Here is a 15,197-nt window from a genome sequence, read left to right on the forward strand (position 1 = left end):
TTCAAAAAATAGACTAAGAAACGTCTTTGTTTGTTGAAGTTCAATGTATGGAAAGTAGTTCAGTTGATCAAGTCTCTGAAGAGACACATGAGAAGTTATACAGGAGAGAAACCATTCAATTGAGTTTCTGGCAAAACTGTTTACTTGACAGGAAAAACTGAAGATGCATAAAAAATAGATTAAGAAAAGTCTTGTTGTTTGAGTTTGAAGAAAAACTGAAGATGCATAATGAGAATTTATACTGCTGAGAAACCTTTTAGTTCAAAGTAAATCTAAGTGACGGTGTATTTCAAGATAAGCCTTATCTCCAATCTCATGTTTTTTCTAGTTGTTATTGTAATAACAATTTCCCACAACAGCATGTTTTGTATTTGTGCATTTCAAATAAAATACTACTTTTCCAGTCATATATTGTCATTATTCAAGTTTAAAAAAATATTGTTAAAATCGTATCGTATCGTATCGTTATCGTGAACCCAGTATCGTGATACGTATCGTATCGTGAACTGAGTGTATCGTGACACCCCTACTGTTAGATGATGTCACCAATGATGACGAGTGTTAGATGATGTCACCGATGATGTCAGCGCTGTTGTCAATGATGATTATGTCACCGCTGATGATGTCATTGATGATTTCACTGATGTCACTGTTGAAGGTTACGACGTCACCGTGAGGATGTCACTGTTTTAATGGTTTTAATTGGGTTTTAATGATGTCATCATTGAAGACGATGTCAACAGTAATGATGTCATAATTGATAAGTTCATCATTGAATATTTACACCTGACATGTCACTGTTGAAGTTTAGTGATTTCACTTATGTCATACGGTAATGTTGTCACGTTCGAGGGCTATAAGAGTCAGCTCTGCCAGCTTCACACGGGTCAGATTGGAGAATCAGCCATGGCCACTCCACGTTTATCTGCATCTGAACTTGAAAGGATTTTACAGACACTACAATATGCGGGACAACATGCAAACACTGCACAGAAAGGCCCTTTTGACGAGCCCACCTGGGCAGTAGGCACTGACCAGCGCCCACAGTGTCCCAAGGTGGGAATCGAACCCAGGACCTTCTTGCTGTGAGATGACCGCGCTACCACTGCACTGCCGCCCCCCATCAATGTTTGTCCCACTCGTCACTGGAGCAGACCCTCTCCCCCTTCATGTCGTGTTGCACCTCTCACTGGAGCAGACCCTCTCCCCCTTCATGTCGTGTTGCACCCCTCACTGGAGCAGACCCTCTCCCCCTTCATGTCGTGTTGCACCTCTCACTGGAGCAGACCCTCTCTCACTTCATGTCGTGTTGCACCTCTCACTGGAGCAGACCCTCTCTCACTTCATGTCATGTTGCACCTCTCACTGGAGCAGACCCTCTCCGACTTCATGTCGTGTTGCACCCCTCACTGGAGCAGACCCTCTCCCACTTCATGTCGTGTTGCACCCCTCACTGGAGCAGACCCTCTCCCACTTCATGTCGTGTTGCTCCCCGCAATCTTTAGATGACTATGAAGGCATAGTCATCCATCCATTCCACATTCCTCCATTTGGAATGACTGGCCCGAGGAGATACTGTAGGCTCGCAGAATCAGTGACTTATTTTAAATCACTTCTTAAACCCATTTTTATAGACTTGCTTTTATTTACTTTCTTTTCATCTTTTTTATTGTATTTTTAATCTTTTATTATCAGCTTTTCATCGTCTCGATCCGTCTTTTTATCATCCATTTACCATCTTTCTATCGTCTTTTTATGCCTTTTAAGCTTACTTTTATTCCATTTGATTTATTTGGGTTTTCATCCTACAATAATACCACCTCTGTCCTCCGCCCTCAGCCCCCTCACCCGTGCGGGACATGCTCCTCTTCAGCTCTTTGAACAACTCTCCGGTCAGATTGCAGATCTCCTCCCTCAGGCGGTGCCGGCCGTCCAGTGTCAGGTGCCACAGACACGACTTCCTCTTGCCCTCCCTGCACAGCTGTTGGCCCGTCCCCTCTCTGCACAGCTGGTGGGTCGTCCCCTCCCTGCACAGCTGGTGGGCCGTCCCCTCCCTGCACAGCTGGTGTGCCGTCCCCTCCCTGCACAGCTGTTGGCCCGTCCCCTCCCTGCACAGCTGGTGGCCCGTCCCCTCCCTGCACAGCTGGTGCGCCGTCTTGCGGAAGCTGTTGCTGAAGCACAGGTTGTGGCGGATCGTGTTCTTCCAGCCATCCGGCGCCGTCTGGAAGAAGGGGAAGTGCTCTCTGGGAAATGACAGGAAGTGACATGCGAGGTCCTGATTAAGCCGATGCTCCGAGTGTCCAAACTGTCAAGTAAACACATCAGATTGTCTGGGGGACAGGTCATACGTAGTCTAAGTAAACACATCAGATTGTCTGGGGGACAGGTCATACCTAGTCTAAGTAAACACATCAGATTGTCTGGGGGACAGGTCGTATTCTAAGTAAACGCATCAGATTGTCTGGGGGACAGGTCATACGTAGTCTCTACTCAGACTGAAATATTATGTTGAATCACTGCGTTCCCGCATACTACATAAATGAGTCTGTGTAGCTTCGCAGCCCCAGCTGCTGAATTGGATTGAATGACAGGTCGTAGCACCAATGAGCGAGTGGCTTGTTTTCAAAAGTCAACAGTAAGGTTGGGTGGGTGGACTGGGCGCTTCGGATCACTAAAGTCGTCGTTACTGATTGGTGCCCTCAATGGTTTTGAAGTGCTTTAAATTTGAATCACATTATTTCAATTTGTATTTAACTTGAATAATTGCATTGAAAAACTAAATCTGAATAGCATAGTTTGAAACTTAATTCCAATAAACTTGAAAGTGAATGTAATATTATGATTCATTAATACACAGGGCAAGATGTTACTATCCCTTGTGCCAAAAATCCAAGCTAAAACATCTAGAAGCCCAATCCAGATTCAAAACAAACGAGTGATATACAGTAACCACCATCACATGCAACACCATCAGGCTACCCCCGTCATAGATCTATAGTCATTCCTCAGATGGACCAATCACCAGTCACCTACCCTAGCATGCACAGCGCGCTAGAAATGAACATGCAAAGCACGCAATATTTCCAATAATAATAATAACAAAGAGGCCCGTGATGTGAGCAACGGGCCTGAACGCAGCGCTCCAACGCTGAGTGTGTGGAGTCGGACAGACCTAGTAAAGTTGTAAATCTGCTGGACGTTCAGACTTCCTGTCTGGCTGCTGCAGAGCGCCATGGCGATCAGGATGCAGTAGTTGACCGGGGGGCGAGGCCAGCCGCCCGTCTTCAGGGTCTTACTGTCCTGGAAAGAACAGAGGACTTTTATTCAAATGGCGCCTAAAGTAAGCTTGTGAGGTACTGGTACATGAGATTTGGCACTTTCAGTTTTCATTCCAATTTTCAACATCTCAAAAGCCGATATCCAGATATAGGTTATATTCAGTGTTGGGGGTAACTCATTACAAAAGTAACATATTACATGTAATATATTACTTTTAGCAGTAACTCAGTAATATAACTTATTACTTATAAGATTTCAGTAATATTATACTGTAGGCTACCAGTTACTTTGTCAAGTAACTCAAGTTACAAATTGAGTTACATTTTATTAAATCAAAGCACATATTTCAAAAAGATATAATCATTTCCTAATCAAACTGTGTTTTTATGCAAATAACCACTATAGATGACAATAACAAAGGAAAAGAATAACATTTAGAATTTTGGATTGTTTACACTTGACTTCAGGGTGGTTGAAATTATTTTTTGGGATGGTTCCGGGGCGGCAATGTAATTCTGCTGCTGCTGTTGTTTTGGTAAAAGTAATGGAAAAGTAGTGTAATAAGTAACGAGTTACTCTACACAGAAAGTAATATTGTAAAGTAACTTATTACTTTCAAATGAAAGTAACTAGTAATATGTAGTATATTACATTTTGAAAGTAACTTGCCCAACACTGGTTATATTTCCCAAACATCTGTCACCCTCTGGAGGCTCTCTTGCCTAACCAACCATACTGCAGGGATGTAACACTGAACATTGGCATGCACTTCAGCCAGTAGGTGACGTCTGCCCGCATAAATATGCGGGCTGCACCCTGGAATCTCATAAGCTCCAATTCAGCTCCACCTGAGATGATTATACAGACAGTTCAACTTCCAGTCACTTCCTGTATCTGTGCCACGTGGGGTTCACCACTGCCCCCACCTTAGGAGACTAGCACCAGGTCTGAGTGTATTGGTGTCAATGGGAAAAGTGAACATGATGTCAGATTATGACAGATTATTTTGCCCCCATAGTCATCAAAGTAAATATTGGGCTTATTTTCCACAAGCCACATATCTTTTAAACATTCGGACACTAAAATGGCATTTTAGGGCGGGGCTTCTGGAGCTCGCTGTGTGGCGGTCTGGGGGCAGAAATGTACACGATGTGAGGGTTCACAAGGCGGATTACTAATCTACCTGACAGAAGAAGTGATTTGTGTGCGTTTACAACCCTTCAGCTCTGAGTGATTGTCACGAGTCCATGTGACAGCGTGTGGAGCTCGGGGGAAAAGCTCATTGCACCGCTTTGAGGCATCAGGCTGGATTTGTTTTATGGAGCTTTTTCCTGAAGGAAGATCATTGCTTTTTCAGCTGGCTGTTTTTTTGGGACAATAACTCCTTCGCTTCCTGGTGACTTTAGGAGTGAAGTAGCACTTCATAATGAGTATAATAAGCAGCGATTAACCTGCTTAATGGTTACCCTTAATTAACAGCCTTGACCCTTATTGCTCAAACCTTGTATGTAGATGTGAAGTGTTACCAAATAAGGCAATACTCAATGCTAATGGTAGGGTGTCCTGCTCCCTCAGTCATGTGCCTGGTGGTGGGCGGAGCTCCCTTACCCTGACTCTGGGGCTCCGCCCCTTGCGTCGCTTCTGGGTTTGTCGATATGCAGGAAAGTCCAACGTGGAAGTGCCGTCTTCATCTCTGAACTGATGATGAAGGTTGGATGAAGGTTACATTAAGATAGACTGTGAATGAAAACACTGATTTCTGTTGCATTTCTCTCGTTTTGTCATCTGATATTTTTCTCATTTGGGATTAAATTACTTTATAAACGTCTTATTTTTTTATCTCATCCGCAGTGTCTGTATTTGTCTTCTTTTAAAGGCCCATTATGTAAGATTTGGGAAGAAATTAATGTGCACAAGTGTTTTTTTTATTACCAATGATTGAATGTTCCGTAATGCAACTTAAAAAATTAGAGCAGCCACGTCTCTCTGCATTCATCCGTTCTTGTGCTGGGCTGAATTCTATGAGCAGACTTCGGGAGGACTCGGGCCGAGGTTTTGCGGAAAATCGCGCTTATCTGACGTTTCTAGCTAATGCAGTCAAAAAACGTTAGCAAACAACCTGCAACAACACAGTCTAAAAGGTCCACACAGAAAAAGAAAAAAGATGTATCTAGTGAAGCCCAAACAGCAGCAATATGACCGACATCGGGGAGGGGTGATAATAGAGTTGGGCTGTGTTTTCGGTTCATGAGGGGGGGACCCATTAGTGTTAGCTTGTTGAGTTAGCTAGCTTGTCTTGTTAGTTGCTGTGAGGCTGGCTATTAGATAACGTTAGCTTGCTTGATAACACGGCTAACTGATATAGCTAATTGATTTACCACCCAGAAGCTCCGCTAATAACAATACCGTCTTGTGTGGACAGTCGCAAGTATGCCCAACATTACTACCGGTATGCTTATGGAATGTTATTTGACTGCAGTAACATTATCTACCTGTTCGTATCGTCGCGTCCTAGCCTGGGTAAACCCAGCCTCCACGTGACCTCTATCTATGTGCTATCAGTCACAGTCACAGTCTTGTGACTGATAGCACATAGATAGAGGTCACGTGGAGGCTGGGTTTACCCAGGCTAGTCGCGTCCAGCACACCAGCACCAGGCATAGACTGCCTGCTATTGGCCCGTGGGGTACGGTGGCGCAGTTGGTAGCGCTGTCGCCTCACAGCTAGAAGGTCCTGAGTTCGATTCTCGCCTGGGACGCTGTGGGCGCTGGAGTTGTGACCCCCCCATATCTTCAGTGCCTACTGCCCAGGTGGGCTATCTCGTCGAAAGGGCCTTTCTGTGTGGAGTTTGCATGTTCTCCCCGTACCCCCCAGTGGGTTCCTCCGTACATAACCCCCCACTAAAAACATGCAGAAGATCGTCATCCGACCAGTGACGACAACATCTGAAGTTGGTCCAATGATGGTCCAATGATGGTCCCCGGGCGCCGGAAAGAAAAAGCGACCACTGCTCCTGGCCTGCCCCCTGGAGGAAAGGACAGGCCTGGATGGGTCAAATGCAGAGGACATATTTCACCAGCCACCGTCAGCATGAGTGTGTGTTGTGGCCTCATGCATGTGTTGTAGTGTGTTCGTGTGACAATAAAGACGGGCTGCCGTCTGAAATCGTGTTTTTGTAATCAGCGAGCTGCGTGATCACTGGACAGGCGACCTGTCAGCGGCTAGAACAGACGGTTGGCTCTCGCAATTTTCAAATGCTTCCGCCTAAACGTCTGTACGTCTGTACGTCTGTACGTCGAGCTGGGAATACTTGGTCAAAACGGAAAAGGGAAACTCAGGGAAATAATGAGCGATGAGAGGGGGGGGATGTCCCGGATGTCCCATCTAAAGGCAGGTGATTGGCGAATAAGAGCGGATGTCCGCTTGTATTCTCCAATCACCTGAATCGGTTTGAACTTCCTCCGGTCTGAAGCGTCCCACCCCCGCCCCCCCCAACTTCCTTTGTCCATGTTCTGTGGGAGTGAATTACAGACTGTCTAATCGTGCATTTGCTGAATGTAGAAGAGACTAGTAGAAGAGGCTTGAGAGACTAGTCAACGTCCCAAAGCATATTCTGCTTTATCGTCTCTTTTGCTCTTGAAGTAGGGTCATTTTCTCATAGACTTCTATTCAATCTGACTTTTTTTGCAGCCATAGACTGGATAAACCAGGCTTCGAATGTCATCATCTTAGGCAGGGGCAATTTGGCTTTCGGTGTCACAATTCTTGGGGGCACAAAGGCCACATGCCAGGGTACAAATGCCATTGAGTGAAATAAGAGGATTTGTGATTACTGTACAAATAAATTGACTTTCAGAATCAGAATCACTTTTATTGCCACAATATGCAAGATTACATACGACTCATTTCTCTTAGGCTGCTTTCTCACTGGGAACGATTGCTTTCGTTCCTTCTGCACCCAGGAACGATTGCCCCCCCTCCCCTCTCCCCCGCTGGTCAGCTTTCACATTACAAGATTTCTTCCGCGCTCGGAAACGGAACAGAGTGCACTTGCGCCATCAACTATGCCTGGAGTTGATCCTCAGATCAGAAGCACTTTGTGAGTTTTCTCTGTGAGAAGTGCTATATAAATAAAATTTACTTACTTACTTACAGTGAGAAAGCACCCTTAGTGGCTTAGTGTCGTAGCATTTCTGATAAACTTAAAACTTTTACAGTCTGCAAGTCCCTCCAATGGCCAACTGCTTCCTACGCCGATGCTACAATCGGTGAAAGCCATTGAAAGACTGAGGTTATACTAGGTCACTGGTACAGAACACAGTGTGATGGCTGCTGATGTGTGCAGTTTGTACCCTGTGTTTGGTGGAGGAGGAAGCAGGAAGCAGCTGTTCAGCCTGGACAGGAGCAGCATGCTGGACCAACATGGTGGACCTGCGGGGGTCACAGCGGGGGGGGCGGGGTTCAGAGCGAGGTGGGCGGGGCTCCGTGGGCATCTGGACGTCACCAGCGGCTTTGCAGACAGTCTGCAGATTAGCAGATTTGTTGCTGTACTGGAGTGGACAGGCGAGGTTCGGGTTAACCATCAGCCACAGGTTGGACTGAACGAACGAGTCTGACGGTGACAACAGATGAGACGAGAGATATTAAAGATGCGACATGAATCATTTCAACATCAGTAAATCATTAATACAGAATCATGATAAGACTGTTAATTTTACATGGAGCAACTTTATCCTAACCTTGTAAGCCAGCTGGATCCTACCAACACATACAAGGACTACTGGGGTCCCTGGGGAAATCACTGTACAGTAAATCACAGCCGCTTATTGCCTTTATAAAATGGTTACTACATCATACAGTAGCCTACCTGGAAACGTTGCAGCAACAAAAAGATGCAATGTTGATAACAAATAATTGTTCTTCCGCCAAACAATGTTTTTTACAACGGCTTCACACACCGCTCAGCCAATCAAAATCAAGGACCGGAACCATCCGTTTTATAATACCTCCTGTTGCCGACTCATATCCAAGGTTCGTCCTATGTACTGTTTCCATTGCATGCGAAGCTGATGGGATGGTAATGATTGTTGCAGGTAGTCAGTTTCCCAGGCGTTACCACGGAAACCATTTGATTGTGAAAAACGTTTGCATGAAAATATAAATTGACAGTCTTCCTTTTTCTTTGGTTAAGTGAACATGGTAGAAGCACCTTTATCAGAAATTGATGGACTTCATGGAGGCAGCCATCCTCGGCGCTCCACATCGTCCATTAATGAGTGATAATGAACCCTGAGCACTTGTATAGCTTCAGCCCTGCTCAGCTGCTTTCTGGCTGTGGCAGATGCATCGCTCACCTGCTTTCTGGCTGTGGCAGATGTATCGCTCACCTGCTTTCTGGCTGTGGCAGATGTATCGCTCACCTGCTTTCTGGCTGTGGCAGATGTATTGCTCACCTGCTTTCTGGTTGTGGCAGATGTATCACTCAGCTGCTTTCTGGCTGTGGCAGATGTATCGCTCACCTGCTGTCTGGCTGTGGCAGATGTATCGCTCACCTGCTTTCTGGTTGTGGCAGATGTATCGCTCACCTGCTTTCTGGCTGTGGCAGATGTATCGCTCACCTGCTTTCTGGTTGTGGCAGATGTATCACTCAGCTGCTTTCTGGTTGCGGCAGATGTATCGCTCACCTGCTTTCTGGTTGTGGCAGATGTATCACTCACCTGCTTTCTGGTTGTGGCAGATGTATCACTCACCTGCTTTCTGGTTGTGGCAGATGTATCACTCAGCTGCTTTCTGGTTGTGGCAGATGTATCACTCACCTGCTTTCTGGTTGTGGCAGATGTATCACTCAGCTGCTTTCTGGCTGTGGCAGATGTATCGCTCACCTGCTTTCTGGTTGTGGCAGATGTATCACTCACCTGCTTTCTGGTTGTGGCAGATGTATCACTCAGCTGCTTTCTGGCTGTGGCAGATGTATCGCTCACCTGCTTTCTGGCTGTGGCAGATGTATCCCTCACCTGCTTTCTGGCTGTGGCAGATGTATTCATCTTTCCTTCTGGAGATTCTTGCATAGTGCCACTGGACCAGGTATTGATCATTCAGTTTGTCATCTGTCAAGAGTGATAAGATACTGATCAGATGAAAATCAATATTACTGCTAGTCTTTGCATTACCTCAACACTGGACTATACAGAGTGTCAATGAGCCACAGTTTGGCATTTAAAGTGTTTCGTCTGACGTCAGTAGTGTTAGTAGGCTACTGTGTATGCGAGGTGCAGTGGTGGAAAGTAACTAAGTACATTTATTCAAGTACTATACTTAAGTACAATTTTGAGATACTTGTATTTTACTTGAGTATTTCCATTTGATGCTACTTTATACTTCCACTCCACTACATTTCAGAGGGAAATATTTAAGCAATAACACCTAAGGCAGTGGTTCTCAAATGGGGGTCCGCGGCACTTTGCCAGGGGGTCCGCGAAAAGTTTTCAGGTAAAAAAAAATGCTACATGTTACTTATTCTTTCTCAAACTACTTCCTACATGGTGCTAGTCTATCAAAATATCTTGGCTGTCATTGATTGTGTTGCATAGTGGTTTTCTGTACTGTTGACAAATTGTGATATTGTAAGTCGCTTTGGACAAAACAAAAGCGTCTGCTAAATGACGTAATGTAAATGTAATGTAATAAAAAAAAAAAAATTTTTTTTTTTTGCAAAATCTTCATAGTTCAACGAAAATAGTTTATGCTTTAAATCTAAAATGGTTCATGGATTACATTCTAATAACAAACCTATCAAATTAAAAGTCAAGCACGTTACCGTGGAAACAATTAAGCTTAGCCCAAAATCACAAATCAGAATGAGGGGGTCCCCGGTATATTTTATTTCTTGTAAGGGGTCCTTGGCTGAAAAACATTTGAGAACCTCTGTCCTAAGGGTCGTGCTTGGTCCAATGCAAATATAAATATATATATATATATATATATATATATATATACACACAATATATATTTTCTTTTCTTATATACGTGTTTGTAAACTGACATTTTACATCACTTATTGTAAATAGCAGTTAATTTGTTTAATTGTACCTTTGTCAACTCACTGTTTGTTTTAGCTTGTATGCATATACTTTTTTCTGTGTGATGTAAACCAGAGTCAAATTCCTTTCATGTCTACATACAGATTCAGATTCCAATGATCCAATATTTTCAGAAGAAATCAAAGATTAGAGAGTCCAGCCCTGAAAACAGATTTCTGTATCAGAACTTTTCTTCTTCTTTCCTCTCCCATATCATCTCACAACCCCTCAGATTCATCTGGTGCCCCCTCTGGAGGAGAACCACTGGAGTAAATAAAGTAAATCAAACTATAGCTCCACATCCAGCAGCTACAACAATAACATGCTGTGCTTACAGACTGATGCTTCAGTAGGCCTATCTAATGATGTCATGTAGCAGGCTAGCAGCATTTTGGTAAACAAACCACGTCACTGGGTGGCAACGGCAATGGAACCCTATGGATCATGAGCTTTGGGAGGCTTGTGTCTGACTTTAGCCGGCTGACTCTAAATATATAGCCTACATGTCGTGTTAAAGTTGTGTGAACTGTCGCAGTTTTTAAAATGTAAACAGAATTAAGCGGCTACAGTCAGCCACTCAAGCCTCGCGTCAGTTGGGCTCCATTACCGTTGCCACCCAGTGACGCGGTTTTGTTGACCAAAATGCTGCTCGGCTGATCCCTCGAAACATCAGTCACAAGGACCAAACCAAATACATTTGGCTGATAATAGTGTAAGGTCAATTCGGCAGCTTTACCCACACTTCACATGTCACAATCGGTCACAATACACTGTCTCACTTCCGTGTTCACACCCAAAACATGTCTGCACGGAACCAATCAGAATCAAGGAGAATCTACTCACGTAAATGTTAGTTAACCACAAAGAGGTAGATTCAGCAGTATAACAAACACAAAATTTAGGTAGGCCTAAATATAACTAAACATAAAATATCCCTTTTACTAAGTGAACTCAAATATTGTAATTAGCTTATTGTCTTATTAACGTATGATTTATTTATGTATGCATTAAATTATTTAGCTTATGAATCTTACAATAGCTTGACTTTTAGGCTACTTAAGTAGGATTTTTCATGCGGGATTTGTTGGAATGGACTATTTTCACATTGCTGTAGGCCTACTTTTATTTTCACGTAAAGGATCAGAGTAGGCCTACTTCTTCCACCACTGGTGAGGTGTTAGGTGTAGGTATTTTTTCCACAGATTTACTGGCCTATGTGTTTAGAGACAGACTGCCTGGTATCATTGTCACAGTGAATATGAACCCTGAACCCCCTGCTCTTCTTCCTCCTCGTCTCACCCAGCTGGTGGAACTGGTCGGTGGTGGTTGTGAGCTTCATCTCCTCGTCCATGTCCCAGTCCGTCAGGCCGGTGCAGCAGTGGAGCTCCAAGAAGCGACTTCTGGCTTTAAATTGTAAAGACATTTGTGCAGCTTCAGAGGTTCACAGGTCTGTTCCTGTGTGTGCTCTGCACCAGCTGCATGCAGCCGACGCCTCATTAGACCCAATTAAAACTCTGAAGAGACCAGACTGAACTTTTTCTACTTCTCTCGGGTTTTATCGCGGTTGGCAAACATGTTTTGTGCATTACCGCCACCTGCTGGATTTTAGTATCTTAACAGTGTAAACTATTTACACTAGTGATCAATGTGTGCTCCCATTCATAGCAATGTCCATTCTATGACTCAGACACAATGAGAGGAAGAAGATGATGAAGTGCCCTTGCAATGGAGAGAAAGAGGGAAGAAAATGAGATGCAATGCCCTACACTGTAGGGCCTAGATCTACACTGACTACAGGATGAGGTTAATATTAAATATAGATGTATAATATTGATCTTGATTAGTCATATTTGACATCTGTACTGAAATTATGCAGTAGCCAACAGTGAGAGGTGGAGAGCAGGCCTGACTTTGGCTCCTGGTTTTGTGCTTCCGTCTTGTGGTTTCTGTGGGAACTACAACATGAGCTAAAACATTTTTCACATTATTTTAACACTACCTGTCCATAATTCTTCTATGTAGAATTGTGTTGAATATTGTAAAGTAATTAAACTGTGCAAAGTTTTTTATTTTCCAAAATGAATGAGCCCTAATACATCTTAACTTAGTGTGTTCCATTCTGATCCTACTAATCATGCACTCCTCTTCCCTACTTCCCCCCCAGTGACCGACCCTCTCCGACTTATTGCTGGATCTGATACAAAAGCCTTCCTTTGGTCTCCATCCCAGAACCTCTATATATATATATATATATATATATATATATATATATACTGCCACTGCATGTTGTCCCTGCTCCATATGAAAGCTTTGCTTTCTGCCTTACGTATTGCTGTTGCCACCTTTAACCAATCTTTGTCTAGATCAGGGAGTAGATATAGACAGACAGTGCGGTTGCACACTGGGGCCCGTGAGGTAGGGGGACCATAGAGATTTTACAGTAACAATAATGTGTTCTTTATCTGCTGGCTGGGGTATTTTATTGTGTTTTTGATTTGGGCCAGCTTAGGTGACATTGCAAAAACTCACTTCATATGACTCGGTCATTTCTTAGAAATTATCTCATTTGAGCTATATTGACTAATATTTATATCGACAGTTTCAACTTAACATAAACATTTTAAATGTCCCACAGCTTACTCCATGTTGCAGTGTTTGCTAGTACAATAACTGACATGATATAAGCTAGGTTCCAAACTGTTATAGTGACACAATTCTGTGAAAACGGTCTATAACATTCCCATAAGGACCCATTAGTTCAGTTTACTGTTCTTAGTGACCTTATTGTATTTTTTCAGTCATCATAGGAGTAAAAAAAAAAAAAAATCCAGAGGAAAATTGAAGGCAAACACAGTTAAGATTCAAATAACTTTATTAAGAGGGAACTGCATACAATAACAATAACAAATAGATCTTTCTGCTGAATCTGGTGCAGACAAACATACCTTCTGCACCACCTCTCACATGGATTTGGAGGAATTATATACATATATACATTCTATATATTAGGCATCTCGTGCGCCCAATTACTAGGCTCGCCCGCTGCGCGGCCTCGCCTGCCCTGCAGCTCGCATACACAGCTCGGCTGCTGCGCGGTATCGCCAACAGCTCGGCTGCTGCGTGGCATCACCTGCTCCATTGGCATGTGCAGCGAACAATTGCTCAGAGGCCGTTACCTCTCCCTTTTATAAACAAAAAACATCACAATTGCTTGAGTGACTGATGATTTCACAATGCCTATGATGACATCATCAGTGATGTCATAAGATGATATCCACGATGACATCATGGTAATGGGACAAAAATGGAAGCAAACAGACAAAGCCCACTTGCTCCCTTTTATACTGTATGAATATATAAACTTTTCCTGGATGGATTCTTTGCATTATATATCAACTTTTCCTGTCTGCGTTGTATAGAAATGCGTATAGTTACGCTGTTTTGAACCAAATCGGAAAATAACATCAGATGAAACTGTAATTATGGTCAACAGTTTCACCTGCTATACAAACGGTGAACAATGCAGAACGTAGTTTCAAGAACACAAACAAAGAGCAGCACAGTTAAAAGTTGACTAATGTTCCACCATGGAACCACATTGTATTCAGACAGATATCCTCAGAGCCAGAAAAAAAAGAGTCAGAGAAAAGTGTCAAGGCAACAGAACAGTTAGCAGTTCAATCTGCTTCCTCTGCTTTACTAACTAAACACAACAGAACAGTTAGCAGTTCAATCTGCTTCCTCTGCTTTACTAACTAAACACATTTGAATATCAATTTCCTGTTGTTGTTTTTCCCTTTTCTGCCTGTTTATAGTTTCCCAACTGTACTCAGCTGTTCACTCAGAAACAAGGCTGACTGTGAGCCTAGCTAGATCTAACTGCCGTAATCAACAATCAACCACAGGCCACAATTATATTAAGTGTATATAAAACAAAAACTGAGTAATTAAGGGGTTTCTCTCCTATGTGTCTTTTACCACAGACAGCAAAAATGGTTACTCTCCATTGTGGCTCTTTATGTGATTCTTCACGTCTTTTACAACCAACACTTTTACCACAGACTGAGCAATTAACTGGTTTCTCACCTGTGTGGACTCATGTGTGTCGTCAAAGTTTGATTTGACACTAAATCTTTTACCACAGATTGCACAATTAAATGTTTCTCTCCTGTGTGGACTGTCATGTGTCTCAGCAGATTGCTCCTGTAGTCAAATCTTTTATGACAAACTGAGCAACTAAAGCCTTTCTTCACCTGTGACTTTAAACCCGACTGAGGTTCAAGAGTTTCCATCAAATCATCAGTGTCTTCAGTCTCAGGTTCAGAAGAGTCTGAAGTCTTGCACTTTTTTCCGGCACTAGTTGGTTGTAAATGACTAGCTGGATCTAACTTCATGGCTGGTTCTGATACTCCACAGTCCTCTCCATCATGTTCTGTTTTCATCTGGTCAGTTGAGCTGCTACTGGCTAGAGTCTCTGCCTCTCTGTTCTCCTCAGTTTGGCTTTGATGAAGCTGTGAGGACTGAGGCTTCTCTTCATCAGCTTCAATCTTCACAGTGACAGGAGTTAATGTGAACTGGGAGATATCAGCCTCCTCTGGCCCTTGAAGCTGATCTCTCTCCTGACTGGTCCAGAGGTCCTCCTCTTCCTCTTTAATGTGTGGGGGCTCTGGCTCCTCCCGAAGCTGCTCTCCCTCCTCTGTCCTTATCTTTAATGTGTGGGGGCTCTGGCTCCTCCTGAAGCTGCTCTCCCTCCTCGTCCTTATCTTTAATGTGTGGGGGCTCTGGCTCCTCCTGAAGCTGCTCTCCCTCCTCTGTCCTTATCTTTAATGTGTGGGGGCT

Source organism: Poromitra crassiceps (assembly GCF_964638095.1).
Source record: "Poromitra crassiceps genome assembly, chromosome: 28".
Taxonomy (NCBI): Eukaryota; Metazoa; Chordata; class Actinopteri; order Beryciformes; family Melamphaidae; genus Poromitra; species Poromitra crassiceps.